The sequence below is a fragment of the Balearica regulorum genome, chromosome 1 (genome assembly GCF_011004875.1).
Source record: "Balearica regulorum gibbericeps isolate bBalReg1 chromosome 1, bBalReg1.pri, whole genome shotgun sequence".
Taxonomy (NCBI): Eukaryota; Metazoa; Chordata; class Aves; order Gruiformes; family Gruidae; genus Balearica; species Balearica regulorum.
This window is the reverse complement of record NC_046184.1, coordinates 197,810,702-197,826,870: the sequence shown is the minus strand read 5'-3', so window position 1 is coordinate 197,826,870 and position 16,169 is coordinate 197,810,702. Positions and strand designations below refer to the sequence as shown.

At 41.9% G+C, this 16,169-nt stretch overlaps 1 protein-coding gene across 3 annotated transcripts in view; it reads right to left on the bottom strand.

Annotated features, from left to right (window-relative positions):
* The window catches only part of SACS (sacsin molecular chaperone), a 64,744-nt gene extending 49,735 nt beyond the window's left edge, over window positions 1–15,009 (bottom strand). Inside the window, exons 1-3 of one of the 3 annotated variants that reach the window (XM_075742154.1) lie at window positions 14,770–15,009; window positions 13,146–13,231; window positions 11,929–12,056 (exon numbers count right to left, since the gene is read on the bottom strand). The gene's annotated coding sequence lies outside the window, so the exon portion shown is untranslated. The remainder of the gene's footprint in view (window positions 1–11,928; window positions 12,057–13,145; window positions 13,232–14,769) is intronic. The other 2 variants (XM_075742153.1, XM_075742152.1) reach the window with 2 other exon arrangements.
* Between the last annotated feature and the right edge of the window lie 1,160 nt (window positions 15,010–16,169).

The window sequence follows — 16,169 nt, the reverse complement described above, 5'->3', positions numbered from 1 at the left end:
AACCAAGTATGCCTGAGGTCTAACCTCTGGTCTCAAGTAGCATGGGATCATCTCAGGGCTAATTTGTAATCTCCTGTATACCGTTATAAATACACAATGGCTCCACTGTTTCACTAAATTCTGCCTTCTCACAGATTTGGTAGGCAGGAACATATGAGAGGTTTAATTCTCACAATTAAAATCCTGCTCCACCCAGTAGCAGCGGTGGGTCTAAAGGAGTCTAGACCACACTCACCACGGCTATAAGGCACCGTGTGCAGTTCTGGGGCCCACAATTTAAGAAGGACATGGAGGTACTCAAGAAGGGCAACAAAGCTGGAGAAAGGGCTGGAAGTAATGTCCTGTGAGGAGCAGCAGAGGACTTTGGACCTCATGGCTCTCTACAGCTTCCTAAGGAGGGGAAGTGCAAAAGAAGCTGCTGAGCTCTTCTCTCTGGTACCCAGTGACAGGACGTGTGGGAATGGCACAGAACTGCGCCAGGCAAGGTTCAGATTGGACATTAGGAAGCATTTCTTTACCGAGAGGGTGGTCAAACACTAGAACAGGCTTCCTAGAGAGGTGGTCGATGCCCCAAGCCTGTCAGTGTTTAAGGGGCATTTGGACAATGCCCTTAACAACATGATTTAACTTTCCGTTAGCGCTCAAGTGGTCAGATGATGGTTGTAGGTCCCTCCTAACTGAAATATTCTGTTCTATAACAAGAACTGGTGCACAGAATGGACTGTCGGAGCTTTGAGCTGTTACACCATCAACTTTTAACGTTATGTTAATGTGAACTCTGGCACTCTCACTATTGCACACTGTGGACAAAGTATTCTATGTGTACATGCAGAATAGGATACAGAAACTTGTATAGAAGTGAATCTGTATGAATAGTAACATACGTAACTGTTCAGCAAATTTAAACTCTAACCTAGTATGACTGAAACACTAAAGACAGGCTGAAATAGATCTATCTGTATACAGCTGGCATTCCACAGAAAGCAGGTAAACCTTAGAAAAAAAAAGCCCATCTAAGTATCAAAAATTTGAGAAGACAGACACCTCTTAAATACAAATTACTCCTGTCAATGCACAAGTATACTAGCTGGGTTTAAAATGCATTTCTATCGAAGATTAAATTAGATTCAAGACTATCACACAACTGCAGGTACCACACAAATGTACAAAGTCGCTTATCAGAGGTAGCGCTTCTGCAGAAATTTGAGATCGACCTGATACAGTGTAATATAATAATGTGCCAGGAAGCTAGAAATGCTGGAAGTAAAGTACATATGTCCATAATATGTTTATTGTCTAGACAGTTTTCATGCAGCATATTTAACTGATATGAGTAGTCAAGGCCACCAGCAGATATAAATCAGTGCCATCAACCAAGTCTGTGGCTCTGCATTTATACTGTTATGCACAACATGAGATTTCCTGCTCTATCATCACATACAATTTCAATATCATAATTCTTCACTGTGAGGGTGGTGAGGCACTGGAACAGGTTGCCCAGAGAAGTTGTGGATGCCCCCTCCCTGGAAGTGTTCAAGGCCAGGTTGGATGGGGCTTTGAGCAATGTGGTCTAGCAGAGGGTGTCCCTGCCCATGGCATGCCTCTCCTTCCAGAGAGGGCCCACATTTTCCCTAGTCTTCCTTTTATCACTGACCTACCTATAGAAGCTTTTCTTGTTGTCCTTGATGTCCCTGTCCAGATTTAATTCTATCAGGCCTTTAGCTTTCCTAACCTGATCCCTGGCTGCTCAGACAATTTCTCTGTATTCCTCCCAGGCTACCTGCCTTTGCTTCCACCCTCTGTAGGCTTCCTTTTTGTGTTGGAGTTTGTGCTGGAGTTCCTTGATCATCTACACAGGCCTCCTGGTGTTTTTGCCTGACTTCCTCTCTGTTGGGATGCATCGCTCCTGAGCTTGGAGGAGGTGATCCTGAAATACTAGCCAGCTGTCTTGGGCCCCTCTTCCCTCCAGGGCTTTGTCCCATGGTATTCTACCAAGCAGATCCCTGAAGAGGACAAAGTCTGCTCTCCTGAAGTCCAGGGTAGTGAGCGTGCCATGCGCTCTCCTCACTGCCCTGAGGATCTTGAACTCCACCACTGCATGGTCATGGCAGTAAAGGCTGCCCTTGAGCTTCACATTCCTCACCAGCCCCTCCTTGTTGGTGAGAGCAAGGTCCAGCATGGCACCTCTCCTCACTGGCTCCTCTATCACTTGGAAGGAAGTTATCATCGATGCATTCCAGGTACCTCCTGGATTGCTTATACCCTGCTGTGTTGTCCCTCCAACAGATATCAGGGTGATTGAAGTCCCCCATGACGACCAGGGCTTGTGAATGTGAGGCTACTCCTATCTGTCTATAGAGGGCATCATCTGCTTGGTCTTCCTGGTCGGGTGGCCTGTAGCAGATCCCCACTACAGTGTCCTCTGTCCCTGCCCTCCCTTTCATCCTGACCCGTAAGCTCTTGGTCAGCTCCTCATCCATCCCCAGGTGGAGCTCCATGCACTCCAGCTGGTCACTGACATAGAGGGTGGCACCCCTCCTCACCTGCCCTGCCTGTCCTTCCTGAAGAGCCTGTACCCTTCCATCCCAACACTCTGGTCATAGGAGCCATCCCACCACATCTTCATGATGCCAATAAGATCACAGCCCTGCAGGCATGCACACATCTCTAACTCCTCTTGTTTATTCCCCATGCTACGTGCGTTTGCATAGAGGAATTTCAGTCGGGCCCCCGATGAAGCTGACTGAGTGGCTGGAATTCCTTTGTGCTGCACTTCAGGTGCTCTCCTGCTGACCTGTGATCCCTCTCCCGGTTCTGGGCATATAGTGCTGGCACCGGCATCAAACTGGTAGGAGTGGGATGGATAGAGATTCCCTGCCCCTGGCAACTTTAGTCTGAAGCCCTTTTCACCAGCTTGGCAAGCCTGTGACCAAAAATGCTCTTCCCCTTCTCTGACAGATGGACCCATCAACCCCCAGTAGACCAGATTTCTCAAAGCGAGTCCCATGGTCTAAGAGGCCAAACCGCTGGCTATGGCACCAGCTTGAGCCTGTGGTATTTGATGATCTTATAGTAACCATCTGGGACTGTGCAGATGAATTATGCATAAAGAATCCTTTCATCAGATTCTGATGAACTAAACTTAGATACTCAATGAAAACATCTCAAAGTGATTTCTCAACAATATGTAGCAGCTGGGAAAAGGCTTAAGAAAAACCCCAAAACCGAGGGAGAGAGCCATGTGGTTAAAACCTCACTGCTGTTCTGCAGACACATGGAGCTTTTAAGACCCCTCCTCTGAAACTGAAAGCAGTGGCTGCCACACAAAAGGACAAGCAGAAGGAGAACCATTTGTGCTTAGAGTTAGTTCTGAATCATTTAATGGATTTTGCAATGAAACAGGAAAGTGCGGCTGTCTATGAACCATAATATAGAAACCTAAAGAGCTCTGCAGTCACAAACCTATGAACAATGGGGCTATTAAGCAGAGAAAAAAGTAGCAGGAATATGGGTTATGACCATATTTAGAGCAAGCAGAGCTTGCTCTAAAACAGGATACATTAAATCCAACCTGAACACTGGGCTAAATGCAGCTATATAATTTCTAGTATCTGAGCTAGTCTGGACCATCCACCATAGCAACACACTGTTCTGTGCAGACTTCCCAATACAAGAGTTTATCTAACAGTGGGATGTCAGTCTCATGAGTCCCTATGAGAAACCAGATGAAGGACATCTGGTTATGAGCCCTTGTACATAAAATTCTAAAATTTCAGAATAAACATGCCAGCAGCCGTTTTTGTTAAAGTCGGTTTGTGTAAGTGATACAGGGCTGGAAGGAAAAGTAGTTGGTCAAGTGTTCTGAAAATACAGTTCCCCAGGGCGGGAAGGGAGTACTTTCACAGATTTCCCTCTCTTTGTTTTTGTTTTAATTAGATTTTGTTTGGATTGCTAAAATGAATCCTTTAGCTACAAAAATATCTCCCTCAAGCACTTTCCTTCAAGAGTAACCTGGTAAACTCACATTATTGTTTTGCAATGTTACTAGTGGCCGAAATACAAGGAAAACCAAATATCCTTCATGGTTACATAAAGGCACTTTACAGTGCTGTACACAGAAGACTGTTATAACAGATACATGAAGTCTAAGAGTGCACCTGAAGTGCACTTTGCAGAAATGCACTTAAGATGAAACAGTAAATTAACTTCTTTTAAAGCAGTTAGGAAGAATATTTATTTACCATAAAGTCAGTTATGTTCTAAATTCTGAATACCTAATCTTGCTTTATCTGTTTGCCTCCTACCTTGTAAACTACTAACAAGCAGTTCAGGCTTAAGTATACTGAATCAGAACACAGCTTGTGCTGTTATTTGTTTTAGATGATCACAAATAATTAAGTCTTTGTCTATGTTCAAATGTGTAAAGCAGAACAAAATACACTCAGGAAAATTTCTTACCTATTAAGTAAATCAAACTCCAAGTAATTATCGTAAGTAATGCATGTATATGGAAAGTTATCCTTTCACACAATGTTTTTAAAATAATTTTTATTTTACCTTTAAGTGAAGGGTTTAGCTATATTCAAATTTTCCTACTGATCTTACTTCAACATTTAAATTAAGAGCAGATGGGTTCAGATCTTTAAAAAAAAATTGTCTTCAATCAGTCAAATGAATCGATGTTTGGTTCAGGCATTACTATTCCCTGAACACTGTGTAACCTCAGCTGTCAATGTCATAGCTGGCCTCACTACCTTCTCTGGCCTAGCATCTTCCTCTCTGATCACCTCGCAGCACAGATGGCCAGGAGGGAAGGATGTTAGCCTGCTCTTAGGAGCAGTTGTGTTTTTAGTTGGGCTTTCTGTCTTCTCAGGACAGTTCAGGGTCGTTTTCATTATTATTGTTATGATTGCAGCGGAGATTGGAAAGAACTGCTTATTGCAGTAATTTGAAAGGCCTGAGAAGCAAAGCTGTTGCAAGTGCTGAATTCATTTTTTTTTCTCTGATTGAATAAGTATTTATTATTATACGGAGGTTCCCTCTCTTGTTTACAGATATTTGGATTCAGGCAAGATTGATAGCCACAAAAGACTAACCTGTATCAGATATACATAAATGCGATGTATTTATTTATGGCATGAATGTGTTTTGCAGTATCTCCTTCTTTAAGGTTTGAAGTAGATTGAAATTCTCAGTCCTACAACGCAGAAATCTGCATTTGACTGATAAAAGCCTGATGAGGAAATTTCAAGTCTGCAATTACAGAATATTCCCAATACTTTCATGGAGGGGAAGATGTTAGCAGCTCTCAAAGGGGCATTCAAGAAGCCAAGCCTTCTCCTAAGACTTACCCTGTCCTCAATTACTATTGCAAAGAACCTTTTTTTCACATTGAATTACTGGAAAGCTTATGATGACATCATCTTGATAACATCATCAGCCTGCCAAGTCATTCTTTCCTTCGGGAAGTATCAGATATGCAGCCAGCCAGGTGAGACAAGTGTGCATTGCTGACATAACTGCATCTGACAAAACTGAGCTGTGATTCATCCTGCCACTTCACGGCAGTTTTGGACTGCAGATTGTGCGCAGTGTACTGCTTCATCGAATGATGCATCTCCTACTCTGCAACAGCTTCCAAATGATTTCTGGGCACAATTTGAGATATGACCTCCTCATGCACAACCTGTAACATGAGTAATGTCACAGAGGTAAGAAGCATTCCCATTTATTCTTGGCATTTAATATGGGGACAAGATGACATGGCTAGTAGAAAAAAACACGTAGAAACTGAAATCACTGTAACAGAGGCAGGAGTTCAAGTTAACTCACTCTAGTTGGAAGAAGGCAGATTATCTCTGTCCAAGAACTCTGGAACACAAAATTGCAGTTTTAGTAGGAAATGTTTTTAATAAATCAAACTGATGTTAGTACTATATGACTGGGAAAAAGTGGTCTGGGCAACTACAGATCCTTTGTCCAACATCAATAGTGTGCAAAGCTTAAGAAAGGAAAGACTAATTAAAGACAGGAAAGCAAATGCAAAATGAGTTAAACTACAACAAAATACGCAAAATCAACCTAATATCTTCTATTGAAAAAAATATTTTCCAGATAAAGGAAATGGCATAAATTTCATCGCTTGAAGTTTAGAAACACTGAACACATTGAAAACTATTGGTTAAGGAGGAAAAGATGGAAATAATTACAATAACGATAGGTACAGAATCAGGTCTATGACAGATGATAATAAGAAGCTAATGAGAGTTCCCCACAGACATGACTTGAGACCACAGAGACAGCCAAGGGAATCAACAGCCTGTCCTCTAGGCAGAGACTAAGAGAAACGGGCATCTTTAGCCAAGGAGAATGAAAGAGAAGATAGCAAAGAAAAGGTGAGATTATTCTTTGTAAATCTATTAGATGGATAAGATGGAAAGGAAAAAGGTCTTTTTAATCTATTAGATCCCGTGGGTACAAAACTATGTAGGTTTAAATTACTCTGGAATAAATTTAGCCTACAGTGGGGAAAAATGAATAATAAAAGTGATCAAGTTCTCAGGCAGCCCTCCAAAAGGAGATGCAAGCAGAGAAAAGTGTCAGCTTTCTTCCAAAAAAGGCTCTCACAGCCTATGACATCAGAGCACTGCTCTCTTCCAGGAGATCCCTTCCAACCCCACAGCTCTCCTCTGCGCACAGCCAAGCCCTGAGAATCACATGGGACATCTAAGCTGACAGGGCATGTTACCAGGTCATGGCATTCACTCCTAATTTCTCCAGCAGAACTGGATAAAATGAAATGTTCTTGCGTTTATGTTTTAGGAATACTTTAGTGTTGTCAACATAGTGTCAGCAAAGCTTTATTTTAAAGAAAGCTCATTCGTGCTTCTCAGATTTGCTAACAGTGTGGGTCTAAATCAAAAGTAAACAGATATATTAAGTCAAAAATTGTTTTGGTGTAATTTCCTAAAACAGGAGCTCGCTCCGTTGTTCAGTCAGCCAGCAGGGAATTTCAATGTTGATGTTGATGATTTTGTTTTGTTTGCTTGCACCCAGGCATACCACAAGACTGCCCAATTTAAGGCTGAAAAGTGAAACACGTCCATTTTGCCTTGTACCCAGACATATCACAGGACTGCCTAATTTAGGGCAGGAAGCAAAATATTTTGTAATAACTATTTGTTTGGTATAGTTGCATAACAGTATCAAAACTAGAATAAAGGTACTCAATCTGCAACTATTAGAAGGAGTCACGTAATCACAACCAGCCCACAAACACATAAGCTACCTGAATGAACAGACCAGAGCTGTGAGGAGAATAGGTATTACTTGGGACCCGACTGGTCCTGAACTTTGGAAAAATGTATATAAACTCCAGCAACACCCAGTGGCACTTGGGGAAAACAGAAGCAGCCCTCTTTAATTCTGGCTTCCCTCTTTGAAGAGCTCTCTGGCCATCTCAGGCTCAGAGACGAAGCCATCAAAGATTGTGGCCATCAGGGCCAACCAGGCAGCATCAGATTTATAGTCTTATACCGAGGGCTTGACTGGCATATGGGATTAATACTTGGTATTTAGTTATTACAGTACTTGAGTAAAAAATGGCTTACTTGAAGCCTGGTGTCTCAGAAAACTCCCTTCATGGCAGCTCCCAGTCCCCTAACAATGATAGTCACAGCACCCCAGTACCGACCCCAGAATCGCAGTCCTACAAACAGAGCTCCAGTACCTGTTAGCAGGACATGGTGTTGCCATAACACTGAAGTAGCTGAAAGACTGGTAATGAAGTATTAAAAATGGACAAACTAGAGTTCTCTAAGATATTTTTGGAAGAGGACAGTAATGAGGAAATGCAGGGAGGAGATAAAGGCAACTACAATTTCCTTCCTTGCCATTAGCACCAGCTGGTAGGGACATATGGCCACGTTATGTGATGTGGTTTCAGACACAAGTTGCACAGTGCCGCCTCCTCCTCATCCTCACTTGATTCAGATCATCATGGAGCAACCTCTGAACTTTTGTGGGAGAAAATACTGAGAGGTTCAACTGAAAAAAATAACGTGGGAACATCAGAGACTGTCATTACTAGCCACCCAAAAAGGGAGGTCAGCTTCACAGTGCTGGAGACGAGTATGCATGAGGACTGCAAAGGCTTTGAAAGTAAGGACAGGCAGCTTACACGTGATGCTTAGGAAAAGAGAGGAATCAAGAAAAGCATAGAACAGGGCAGCCTTATTCTAGTGGAAAGTCAAGAAAATCATTTGCCCAATAGCATCTGGATCAGTAGCAGGGCAAGACTGTAACCGCAAAAGCACAGAAAAAGGATACTGTAATATTTAAGATCCAGGACAGACACAAAATTCACTTTATGCAACAAGATAAAGTCAGAGGTAGCCATATGGCAAAGCAGAAGGGTTAAGAAGAGTTCCCACCCTGCCCATAAAAGACCACTTACATTTACAGAGATGTCCAGCTGGACACTGTCTCTCTTTCCATCTTGGAAACGTATACAGTGCTTAGACTGTGTCTACACTACTGCAGCCCTCTGCCCCAAAAGCAGGACTTGGTCCGCAGCCTAAAGGGTGCATGCTGATCCACACGTGCTCAAGGTCAGAACCAGGCTGGATCTGGGCCACGCATCCAGTGCACCCCCCTGCTCCTGGGTCTCTGGGCCCCATGTGACATCCCTGTGGGCTTGGCAGATTTGGGGGAGTTTTGGGGGAACCATAGGGTTCTTTTTAGGTCAAAAGGCCTGAAATAATGATGGTTAGGTTGTGTAAAAATGCTACTTTCTTAGCATAAAGTCACTACCACGGACTTAATGTTGCATGCCTCCATAACTCGTGTCAAGGAGAGAAACAGGTCCATAAGCAAGAAGCAGGGAATACCTTACAGGCTGTCTTCTTTCTCCAGAACAATCTCACATGGCAGCCAGTCAAATTTCCCTGCAAAGCACAGGGAGCTGTTTCAGACAGACTCCGAAATGAGACAAGCTCCGATGCATGTTGTTCATCTACCTGGCAAAGGGTGTCATTTGGACCAACAGATAAATACTTCTGAAGTGTTTGTTGCAAGGCCAAATTTTATTTTCAGTTACTGATATTAATAAAAAATAAATACACTTTCTTTCTTCTCTTCTGTTCCTCCAAGCCCAGTTTTGTATAAAAGCAGCAGGAAGAAGGTCTTAAGATCACTACGCACCTATACAAGTATGGATAGATTTTGACAGACATGAGCAGAAGTATTTCATCTCTATGCCATTTGTCAGCCAAAATTGATGACAAATGATATGGCATTCTCTGTCTATGACTAGTATGCTTTTAAGCAGGGAATTTATCTATATAAATTTCTTCTCCATAAGTAGGAGAGCTTGTCTCTAAATTAGGACACACGATGCTGAAAATTTTCGTCTAGGAATGCCAAATGTGGCAGAAGCAAGGAGATTAACAAAGAGATTTGGCTGGATACAGCATGCCAAGATAGTGGGGAGAAAATAATTTCCAAGCTGAGAATACCTAGCTCCTTTGCTGGAGCTGCAAACCAGTGTGAAAGCACTGAAATGTAGCCTGTTTGTTTAGCAGGTGTCATTCATGACAACAGCTGTTGTTGAAAAATATTCTTAGAAGAACTCTGGCAAGATTGGGTGTGCTCATGATTTGACATCTCTTCCTTTTCTTCTGTTGCTCCACAACATACCTAATTCTAGATATTACTTTCTATCCATGTATTTCAATGCTCTTTTTTTTTTTCCCTAATTAAAAAAGGTTTAAAAGGTAGCCTAACACTGAAAGAAAATGACCAAAGGACTGAATACAGACATTTCAGCATAGGAAACAGAAATAACATTATTAACAAGCAGCTATATTAAGCAACAGGGATAACATAAAGCTGTATTCATGAGTGTTTGCAGAGTGTTTTGAACTACTTGATTAAACAGCACCTTATTAGTGAAAATTATGATTAATGAGAAGCTTATAACAACAAAGCTCTCTCTGCAAGTACTGCAATAGAAAGAAAGAAAGAAAGAAAGAAAGAAAGAAAGAAAGAAAGAAAGAAAGAAAGAAAGAAAGAAAGAAGAGAAGCACATTTCAGATTGTAGTTGCTAAATTAATAAATGAAGCTCCACTGAAAGGGTATTTGTAAGACTTTTATATTATAGAGTTTAGGTTGACCAAAAAGAACATGCACTTTGTTCTATTATTTCTAGTTTTTTTATAAAACTTTAAGAGCTTAATTTTATTCCTCTTAATCAAAGTAGTATTTTACAACATGATGAGAGAGATGCCAGAGATCAAGATGAAGGGGCAAGCTGGAGCCCCTGGGATCAATACACTCAACTGAGTCTGAGCAATTTCATTACTCCATTATGTTCCATAAAGCAAGCTGGTGCCTTTTCCATCCAGCTGTAACACTGATCCATTAAAGAAAGAGGAGATACAGTCCTTCTCATTTATTATTTATAAGACAGGGCATGCACAACTTGTCCGACATCATCCTTGTCACAGCTAATGAGAAACTTAAATAAACCAGGTTTTTCATCACAGAGGAGATGAAAAAGCTCTTTCAGGTCTAATGATCCATTTTTCTGCACTAGGGGAGTGCTCTCTAACATATGCAACCAAATAAATTATTGTATATAATTGTATATGTCCCAAAGTGATGAGCTTTCCACACCACTACCACTGTTCAGGGAAAGTCCCCGTATACATATACTTACATTGTATAAACATCAAAAAACCAATATGATTTAAAGATATGTGTTTAGCATTGACAGAAGTAACCAAAGGAAACCAGAAAGCACTAAGTTCTTCAACTCTTAAACCTAATTTGCTGTGGTGGACCAACACTGTTAGGATGAGATACTGCATGGCACAGGACTGCTGGGCTAACGCGAGCCTGTGCCAAGAGCCAAGTGTTTTCAATGTCAGTCCATATGAACGTGAACGTAATGAGGTGAAAATTACTGGAAACAGACTCCACGTCACTCTACAGTGCTAAAAATCACCCTCCAGTGCACAGCCTGCTCCATCGCCCGTCCGTGGACTGCTCTGGACAGAGATCCTGGTGCAGCACGTGCTTGTGCTGGTCCCGTGCAGGCATGGGCTTGGCTGCACCTCTGAGCACAAGGGAGAGCGCTAAGGACCTGAGCAGATTTGTCTTCCCTGGCTCTCTTATTTAGCAGCACAGATATGGGCAGGGCCTCCAAATTCACCCTTGGGGAGTAGGAGAAATGTGAGATGCTGCTGAAGGACTGGGGAAAGCCAGGGACGATGCTGTTACAAACCTCATGAGAGTTGATCAGAAGGGGTAATTTGTGTAGGAACTGGCCTGGGATGGAGAAAAAGAACAATATAGAGGGAGAAATTTGAGAAGGAAGGGGAAGGTTTGCAGGGCGCAGTTTAAAGGGAAAAGTGGAGGTAGCATAAGCAAGGATTGAGAGCACAGTACTGCCATTCCCCTTATCTCCCAACGGCTTTTCAGACATCTCCTGACATTAGCAATTTCTTTCATAGTTCAAATGATTTGATGGAACAGGACTTGGCGACAGCTGGTGCCTGCTTGTAAAGCACATCAGACCACTCAGAAGCTACTATCATGTTCTCCAGGATCTCAGCTTACATTAGTTAAAACCTGACAATAATTTTGCTGTTAATGCTGTAAAGCTCCACTGTGACCATATATACCTAATGAAGAAACAGCCAGGTAAGTTAGTCTGTCCTAAAACAAGGTACAAGCTGTTCCTTTTGCTTTAATGAAAACTGGTAATTTAAATGCTAGCATTGTTATTTCCTTCTTCATGGGAGGCCAGAATGTTAAAGCTCTGACCTTTACTATTTTCCACCAGCTGTCTTATCTCAAATAGGTGGTGATTGGGATACGCAACCAGCTGTATCGTTCTCCTGTAAGAAAAAAGAAGCCAAACTTTACCACTGAGAGGAGTCTGGGGCACGTTCATGCCCTCCTGAGAGGTCACCAGAGGAGCTTGAAACACCTGCTCCTTCATGTCCTGAGTGTAATCATCGACTACCAGAAATGCTGCCTTATTTTGGTTTCATCTGGGTGGAGAAAATTTCTACAGGTAAGCTTAGGGAAGACAACTAAGCCTCATTTATTTCTAGTCTGACCTTCACGGCCGCACTTTTCTTTGTGCGCAAACACATGTAGGTCTTCACAGGCAGTGGGAAACCTTTCTTCCTCACTCAGCACTGGTGTACCTCCATCACAGCCAACAACATAATTGCTAAAAATTCCAAACAATGACTGTATTCTATCAAGCTGATCAAAAAGAAGATGAAAAATGCTAATAAACTAGACCACCGTATTTAAAGATTTAGTTCAAGACTGCTAAAATGCAAATATATCCATTAAATACACACTTATAAGAAAAACCTTAATATAATCTACAGAGAAGTCCTACTGAACCGAAGTAATGTGTGACTTGTTATATTTCTTAGTTGAGGCAGAAATAATTGCTCAATAATTGTGTGTATTAAAAAAAAAATTGCTGAACAAATTAACACATTTCTAAAAAGATTAAATCTTCCAAAAGATCAAATACTTCAAAATCTGACATGCATTTTCAATTCCATGTGTTATTCCAAGAGTTCATACAAACTGGGCAGCTAGACACCATTTAAACTCTTCAAGAAAATGCTCTTTTAGATTATAAAGCCTACACTTTTGTATATTTTAACATAAAAACTCGTCTAATGTTTCAGAAACTGTGCTTTTGGGAGTAGGGTCCAAGCAGCCCCAAACATTTTGAAGCGCAATGACCACTGGCCAACTTCAGGTGTGTGGTATATCAGTTTTCCTGGAAGTGCCCCTGTGTTTCCGTTGACTTTACAGGCAAGCATGGTCCTAACTTGGACATCTTAGATCCTCCATATTATTTTTTTTATTAATCAGGGCTTGTTGCCCTGGAGGCCAGAAAAAATTCATGTCTGAGAAACAGGAAGACTGTAATTCTGCTGAAACAATGGAAGTACACAGGACCTGAACTTTTCCCACTGTCTTTGCATGGCAGTGGGCAGCCTATAAAACAATTTTATCTAATTAAATTATGTCATGGTTCTGCACATTTTCAGTACAGGAACAGAAATTCTCTATGTGGGATTGAGGTTTTGTATTCTTATAATGCTTACATGACAATGCAAACGATTACTCTCTCAATCTTTGGAAACCCTGTTTCCAACCAGAGATGCTGCTTGGTGTTGGGAGGGTGACAATCCTGACAGAGGAGAGGAAGGGACAAGAATGAACACCGACAATACTACAGCCTCAGCATTCACATTCACTACTGGAGCACTCCCTAGGTTACAGTAGCTTGTTATAAGCTCCTTAAGGGCTGAATTTGGCCTTTTATAATTAAGTTTCTGGTAGCAAGCAATAGAACTTGTTTTGCAAATAAACAGCTGATGGTGCTGTAATACCTCTGAGAATACAAGGTGAGGGCAACTCCAAAAGCAATGATGGGAAAACTTCCCTGTGGGTTTCTCAGTGTAAGAGAGGCTCTGCTTTACTTCCTGAGGTCATCAGCGTGATGGGGGCAGAAGCATGTAGTTGCCTGCAGTCATCAGCATCAGGAGCCTCAGTTCTGCCAGGTCCCAAAAGAGATGCACAAAAGAAGAGTCCTCCTTGCATCATCTACTCATCCTCCTTAACTGGCCAGCACAGGCTGCTCATCACAACTACCCCGCTGTTACCTCCCCTGCTACTGGAGTGAGATCTCCCAGCGGTTTCTGCAGCAGCTGGGTAAGTACCAAGGTACAACCGCAGAGGCCATCAAATAGGTGATGTTCTTTGGGTTAGAGCAAATCACCATGGTCTTATGCAGTACTTAAAGAGATCAAAGTGAAATTAATACTCTCATAAAATAACAAAGAAAATACTTATTACTTAGTTTTTTACTCTGCTGACATGCATAGTTTTAGCTACATTAAAGAATTTTGCCTGATTACCAAAAAAAAAAAAAAAATTTGCTGAGAAACACAGTACAGTAAACTTCCTCTAGCTCTGCTTTTTGACTTGGTTTTAAAGCTGTACTAGATCATTAGGGCATATGTATAATAAAAAGCATCAAATCATTTGCCAAGGAACAAGATACTGGATTTCCATAAGAGCAAATGTTTACATTTAAAAACACATACATCTCCTTCAACTAGAAATTGTCCAAAGATAGGAAAATGTTCATTCCTTTGAGTCATAAATCATACTTGGCACTCTTTTTGGGAGAACTATCTTTTAAAAAAGTCTCCCAATGGTAACACGTAAAGCTATTGGAATTTCATAAGCTTTCTACAACTGCATATATAAGAAAAATAAAGAATAGAGCACTTGGCACAAATTAAGTTTGTGTAACAAGTGATTCTAGGGTTGTTTTTTAATTAAGTCAGCCGCTGTAGCGTGAAAAAATGTATTGTGTATCCCAGTGCTTGAAAGCAGCGCTGAAATTCGGAGAGGGGCCTTTGCACAGGGAGGGTGGTACTGCAGCAATCCGCCAGCGCATCTACAGAGCCGAGCCCAGACAAGCCAGCGGGAAGGGAGAACAAGCTCATGTGCAAAGTCCTATGCTTCCCCCACCCACCCAGTCACCCAAAAATCCTGTAGAGACACAGACAATACAGTTATTTGCCTAAATACACTATTAAACGTGTCACAGTCGAGGCTTTCTCTGCCAGTGAGTGCTAAAAGCATCGGGATACCCGTAAAACATCTCCCGCAAACAACTGCAGTGACCACGGGATCTGCTATTGAGCTTGTACTTACAGCATCGGCCGGGACAAAGCTCGGGATTTAACTATTTCTTCATAAACTGCTTCCACATGCTCGTCTGCTCATTGTGCCATTTCTTCCATTGGTTGCTTGTGTTTGACAGCATCTGGACCGCAAAACGATCCTTTTCCCCCTCTTTTGCAAAATCAGCAGGCTGCGGAGGGATGCGGGAGCTCTGCTGCAGCCGCGATGTATCTGAACAGCCCAATGCAGCAGAGGCTGTAGCTCCCCCTTCCCAGGATGGGTTTTTCTTTCTTTGTGTGTGGGTTGTTGGTTTGGTTTTTTTTTTTTTTTTTAAAGAGATACGGTCCTGACTAACCTCAGGCTTCTGCAGGGCACAGGGTGGTCGTCGCACAGAGACAGAAGGCAGAAATAATACATTTTCAATAGATGCTATTCCAGGCATAACTTGTATTTGAAGTAAATATCTCCTGTAACAGATCCAATTTTATGCTTTGTTCTGTTTCATTCAAATTTACTTCCTGACATTATGCTGCATTATTTATTCACTTTTTGCATTAATTTCAGCTTATACAATAGAAATAACATATTTTCTATCTATTTATTTCATGCTTGAACTATCCGGCTGTGTCAAAGAATGTTTACGTTTAAACTGCTCACAATTTGAAGAAGTACTCTCTGAAAACTTCTGTCTGTATAGCAGCTTTAGTAAATACCCTCACTGTTCTGCTTCTGCCTCTCTCCTTCACCAACAGTGCACAATGCTCACACTCCTGAGGGCTGCCTTAGATTAATTTCATTGGTGCTGATTACATCAAGACTCAGAAGTCCATGTGCTATCAGTAGCATCCTGAGTTCGGTTTCTCTTTTCCAAGCTGGTGCAGGTAGCTTGTTAGCACTTACGCATTTTAAAACTTAGCTCCTTACGTACTTCACATTCATACTGCTATTCACGTGATCGACTCTACATAAAGCAGACCTCAGAAGAATCTCGGGGGATCTCGGATGCAACCTTGAACAGAAACAAAGATCAGACTGAATTGTTTAATGCTTTTCTAACATTTTTAGACTTTAGTTCTCTCACCTTAGTCACCCATGTAAACCTGTCAGGTTGTCCTCCAAGGAAAACCAAGAAACCTTTCCTTTGAGAGCTCCTCTGATCTTGACAGTCCTCCTGCTTTGAATGCCACATGTCAGTGCAGTACTGTCCCTCCCCATGGTCCGGCACCCCACAAATGCACCCTTCCAACCTCTGTCAGTCTTCATTTAAAATGCTATAGTAATAGAGCACTTCACAAGAGCTTCAGGACTGGCCATAAGTATGAAATTAGGGATTTCTAGGGAATCTGGAGCTCTCTTCTGCCTCTGCAGTCCTTGGCTGCACAGAAGATGCACTAGAAATAGCTTGTCTACAGGGCAATGCCTGCAGAGGC